At 48.9% G+C, this 6,184-nt stretch overlaps 1 pseudogene; it reads left to right on the forward strand.

Moving 5' to 3' along the window:
• The first annotated feature begins 2,518 nt into the window (after positions 1-2,518).
• On the forward strand, positions 2,519-2,595 carry LOC125920464 (uncharacterized; annotated as a pseudogene).
• The last annotated feature ends 3,589 nt before the right edge of the window (positions 2,596-6,184 follow it).

Here is a 6,184-nt window from a genome sequence, read left to right on the forward strand (position 1 = left end):
GGAATTCACATTTGCTCCTAGGATCTCTTACTGCACTCAAAGTCATAGAGGTAGCATTGGACTCAACCCAACCACTAACTGGCTGTGACCTTGGGGTGTTCTCGCTAACTGTGAGCCTAGAAGCGAGGGTGTGGGTCTAGTTCTATGTGGAGGCCCTCTTGACTGCCTGGTGCCTTCCTTAGCTAGCCATGTCAATGAGTAGACCCCAGGGATCATGAGTTCTGTGCAAAAACCCTCACCTCCAAGAAGGTGGCCCAGATATCCCTTTTCCTCTGTCTGGCAAGAGTCTCTGTAAACTCCAAGATCCAGCTCTAGGAGGGCCTCCATTGTGGAGCCTTCTCTGACCTCCCAGGAGATGCTTCCACTGTGGTAGTGGTGGCGGGGAGGGGGGGTGGTCTCAGTGTGTAAGAGGGAGAGGTTTGCACATCACCCTCCCTAGATTGTGAATTCCACGTGGCCAGGCACTGGGGTTTACTCCTCTTCATGTGTTAGATAATGGCAGGTGCTCAATGCTTATTGAATGGATAAATAAATGATTGAACGTCAACATTTTATATCCCCCCTCACCACCCAGAGCCAACGTCAACCTCCCTTGCCACCCTAGGTAAAAGTCACCCTCTTTCCTCATACTGTCATCAAGGGCTCTGAATATCTACTACAGAACAGGAACCGGCAACCACTTTCTATAAAAGACCAGACGCTAAATATGGCTTTGCAGGCTACAGGTCTCTGTTTCAACAATCATGGTAAAACATAGAGCAGCCAGGGACAAAACATGAGTGAGGGAGCATGGCTGCGTCCCAGCAAAACTATTTATGGACCCTGAAATTTGAATTTCATGTAATTTCCATATGCCACAAAATATTATTTTCCTGTTGATTTTTTTCCAACCACTTAGAAAATGTGAAACCATTTTTAGCCCATGTGCTGAACAAAAACAGGCTGTAATCCAGATTTGGCCTGCAGGCCAGCGTGTGCCAACACCTACCATCGAACTTTTTTAGATCTGCTTGCTCACAGGCTTATTTTGGTGTCTCCCATTATTCTATGAAAAGAGTAAACTAAGTAAGAACACAGCCTTTGGAGATGGCTGGGCCTATATTCTAATTCTGATTCCAGACTCCTTCCCTTCCCTTCCTTCCTTTTCAGTCAGTCACGAGGGTGGCCTGATAATGGCAGGAAGATGCCAGAACTCCTACGAGGGGGGTACATCCCTTTCCTAGGGTTGCCAGAACATGCCAGAACAGGGCACTCAAAACAACAGAAATGCACTGCCTCACAGTTCTGGAGACTAGAAATCCAAGATCAAGGTGTCAGTGGGGCCATGCCCTCTCTGACCGCTCTAGGGGAGAATCCTTGCTTGTTCCTTCTAGCTTCTGGTGTCGGCCCACAATCCTTGGTGCTTCTTGGCTTATACAGGTACCACTCCCTGTGCGTCTACACGTCTTCTTCCCTCTGCACATGTCTCTGTATCCAAATTTCCTTTTTATAAGGACACCGGTCATATTGGATTAGGGTCCACCCTTGTGACCTCATTTCCACTTAGTTATCTCTGTAGAGCCTCTACTTCTAAGTAAAGTCAGGCTCTATAGTACGATAACGGGGGTTGGTTAGGACATCAACATATCTTTTCCGCGGAAGGGGGCTCAATTTGGGTATCAGAGCAGGGCAGCAGCCCAGCAGGGAAGGGGGATGCGAGCAGGTGGGCAAGAAACCGAGTAAACATAGTGAGGACAACAACAGTGTGGTTTCTCACAGCCAAGAGGCGAGGTGCAGGCTGGAATGGACTCTGTGTCGTTCCATTGGAAAGGAGTGTCGATGTGAACTTGGGATTTTCAAAAACTGATAGATCGACACATAACGAGAGGTGTGAAAACAGGGTTCATGCGTGCATACATCCGTTCATCCACTTCCTGGCTCTGTCCACCGTGAGGGCCTGAGCAGCAGTGAGCCCTAACTACCATTCTCCACTAACTAAACACAACACAACACACACAACACAACACCAAAGAAAGAAACAACTAGAATTCCTTGGAGAAATGCCGGAGCCTAAGGCTGGGGCAGGAGAAGTCCAAGATAAGACGGGCGTATCTTACGGTGCCCGAACATCAGGAAGGCCTTGAGGACTAAGGGAGATATGTCCAAAGGCCACAGGAGCCACTTTGAAGGAGCTCCTACTGGCCAAACCTGGGCTGATCAAAACATCCAAACAAATAATCATAGTGATCGATGGTATCCATTTAATAAAGCAGGAAGCCATGGGTTTACATTGATTAAATAAGGGGCTAAAAACATGGGAAGAAAATAAAGTTCTTTCTTTAGTTAGTTAGTGCCAACGAACAAACGTAGAAGGAAGGATACACTCAAAAGGGGCAATCGTTATGATAGTTTGCAATTGAGTTAAGGAGCATCACTCCTTGGTAAATCAGCGGGTGGAAGGAGGGGGATGATGGGATTTCACACAGTCTCCAAAAACCTCTCCACAAAATACTCATTGGTTAAATCAAAAGGTCGGGGGAGCTTTGCGCAGTGGCAGTATCGTAGCCAATGAGGTTTATCCGAGGCACGATTATTGCTAATTGAAAACAAAAGGTCGGGGGGGGGGGGGGGGGCAGGAGGGACTAACTTGACAATGGAGAAGTTTGGGCAACATCATCCTCATCACGTGAGCAGAGTGAACCTCCTCAGCAACTGGACAGAGCAAACTTGAGAGCTGACAGGATGCCCTGAGAAGAATCCAGCATCGCTTCTCTGTGATCCTGACCAAAAATTATAACCTGGGTTGAATCCTGAGGAAAACCCCAGACCAGCCTAAACAGGGAACGTTCTGCAAAATGCCTGGCCTGTAGACTTCACAGATGGCCGAGGGAGGAGAGGGGCAGCCATTCCAGGTTGAAGGAGCCTGTAGAGGCGTGACGTCTACACACGGAGACGTGTTGGATCCTGGGTTGGATCCTTTGTTATAAAAGGCGTGACTGAGACACTGAGGCTTGAATGGCGTCGTGACGTCATTCAAAGGGAGTATTGAGGTGTTTTGTGCCGCCCTTAACGCTTTCTGTATTTTGAAATTGCTTTGGAATTAAAGCAAAAAGAAAAAAATTGACCGTAGTAACTACAGTGTTACCATAGACGACCTATGTTCCCTTTGACACGTTACTTCACTTTTTATGTCTCAGTTTCTTCATCTGTAACATGAAAATAATAATGGCTACTTAAAGGATATTGTCAGGAATAGAAGAGATCGTGTGAGTGAAGCACGGGGTCCACTGTCTGGCCACCTCGGGAAAAGGTTCAGCCCAGGACCATTGCCAGTGTCGTGTTCTTGTCAGCATTGTCCCGAATTTCATAGACTCTAAGATGTCACCAATGGTAAGATGCGTTCTCATTTTATAAGCCACCGGGAAATTAACAACATGCCCAGTTAAGCCGACAAAGTGATTCTTCTCATGTACAGTGTTTAATATTTATTGGAAGAGCTGTTTAGTTTTTTTTGTTGTTGTTGCAGAACACAGTGTTAATTAGCACACAGTGTTAATATTAGTTTTAGGCATACAGTGTAATGATTCGGCAATTCTAACTATTTCAACAGAAGTACCATACGATCAGCAATTCTGCCTCCGGATATGTTCTTTTTTTTTTTTTAATGTTTTTATTTATTTTTCAGAGAGAGAGAGACAGACAGACAGAGCGCGAGGTGGGGAGGGGCAGAGAGAGAGGAAGACACAGAATCCGAAGCAGGCTCCAGACTCTGAGCCGTCAGCGCAGAGCCCAACGCGGAGCTCGGACTCATGAACCGTGAGATCACGACCGGGGCCGAAGTTGGACGCTCAACTGACTGAGCCACCCAGGCGCCCCTACATCTGGGTACGTTCTTAAAAGAATCGAAAGCAGAGACTTGGGCAAATGTTGGTATACTCCTGTTCACAGCAGCTTTGCTCACGACAGCTGAACAGCCCAAATGGCCATCAACAGATGAATGGATAAACAAAATGGGGTTTCACCATACCGTGGAATATTATTCAGCCTTTAAAAGAAGGACGTGCAACAATCTGACTCATGCAACAATGTAAATGAACCATGAAGACATGAAGACAGGACAGTGAGTGAAATAGGCCAGTCACCACAGGACGCATATCATAGGATTACACTTATACGAAGCGCCCAGAGATTCATAAAGATTCATATGATTCAGCTTCGTAAAGGCAAGGAGTAGAATGATGGTCGCCAGGGGCTAGGAGGAGGGAGAGTGGGGAGTTACTGTTTCACGGGTACCGACTCCTGGTTTTTGAGATGACGAATGAGTTCCGGAGATGGACGGTGGTCAAAGGGAATTCACCCAATTCGCCCAACAGTGTGAAATGTACTGAACGGCCGCTGAACCGTGCACTTCAAAGTGGTCAACACGGCAGATTTGATGTTATGTATCTTTTACCACAGTTGTAAAAACAAACAGGCAGTCAGTTTACAGTGAGAGAAACCAGAGTAACAGTTACCTTTGAGGGGTTGTGATGGGGAAAGGGCACAGAGGGACCTCCTGGGGTCTCGGAATGTTCTATAGTTGATCTAGCGGTTATACGACTGTGTAGGTTTATAAATATGCATTGCGCTGGACACTTAGGACTGGTGCACTTCAGCATATGGAACTTGAAGATATTTCAAATGCACAAACAGTAGAGAATTTTTTTTTTTATTATATGAGCCAACCTTCCTAATTCCCGGGCAGAGAGGAGCTAGGCAGTTGTCCAAGGCGGAAAGCAAGCTTCCCGGGAGCTAGGTGGGATCCGTGCATTACCTACCCCTCTCGTCAGAGCCACGCTGAGTGACCACACACCCCATCTCGCCTTGTGGGATCTCCCACAATCCTGCGTGTGGCCCGCATTTCTCTCCCCATCACCCAGCACGTGCCCCCGGCACAGAGGAAGGTCTTGGCGACTGTATGTGGAATAAACGAACGAATAACTCTGAGCACAGCAGGGTCGGGGCAAAGGCACAGTGAGCGAGGCACATCCCCGGATGCAAAATTTAAGGGGCACCCAAACACTCAGTAGCTAAGATAAATAACATTTTAGCGCGATGTTGTGAAAAACCCGCAACAAGGTGTCAAATTTTAGTTTATTTCCTTTAGTTTAGAGGCGCCCCTCAAGAACATCATTGAGCTTTTCTTGTTCTATTTCCTTATCTCGTTCTTGTTGCCTGGTTTTGTACCATTGGCAACTTTCTTTTAAAAGCTGCAGGCTGTTGGGGCGCCTGGGCGGCTCAGCCGGTTGAGCGTCCGACTTTGGCTCAGCTCACGATCCCGAGGGTTCGAGAGTGCGAGCCCCGCCTCGGGCTCTGGGCTGACAGCTTGGAGCCTGGAGCCTGTGTCTCCCTCTCCCTCTCTCTCTCTCTCTCTGCCCCTCCCGCACTTGTGCTCTCTCTCTCTCTCTCTCTCTTTCAAAAATAAATAAACATTAAAAAAAATTAAAAGGTGCAGCCTGTTAAATTCTGATGTCCTGTATTCAGGCCACCTCCCTGCTGCGTCCCAGTCACACACTCCCTCACCCTGATCGGCGCTTGTCACACAGGGAGCCCAGAGGCTGGGGGGCGCTTGGCCCACCGGAGGAAGGGGTTTGACCGGCTTGCTGTTAGGAGCTCGGCCGAGCTGGGACAGGGAACGCAGCGGCAGGTACCAGAGTAGCCAGTTACAGCCACCGGCCGCAGGGAAAGGGTAGAGCCTTAACCACTAATGGCTGGAAGAAGCCGGACGTTGCACCTGCAGACAGCGTCTTTTCCATTCCCCCCATAGGGTGGAATGGAGGGTGCGTGGATCCTCTCACCGTCGAGGAGGCCAGAACAAAAAAAAAGGCTCTGGCCATTTTCCCCGAGCCTGGGGTTGGGGGAGGGCGAGGGCTCAGAGTGGAAAGAATGGGGTGTTGAGTCAGAGCGGGGGGGAGGGAAACGTGTCCTCCGGGTGTGCCCCTTTGAAGAGGGCCTCTCCCAGAGGCCTTTGATGCAGATATGTGAAAGATCGCGGCCCGCCAGGGACCCTGAGTCCTTGACCACAGCTCCCCCAGAGGCCCCCTCAGAGAAGACACAGTGTATACCCCGAGTCTGGTGTGCAATGACGGCTTTCCCCACAGGCCTGCCAGGGAAGCCTTCCTAACTGCCCACGGCTCGTCAACCAGGAGCCCGGGTCCTCACCACG

The sequence above is a fragment of the Panthera uncia genome, chromosome B4 (genome assembly GCF_023721935.1).
Source record: "Panthera uncia isolate 11264 chromosome B4, Puncia_PCG_1.0, whole genome shotgun sequence".
NCBI lineage: Eukaryota > Metazoa > Chordata > Mammalia > Carnivora > Felidae > Panthera > Panthera uncia.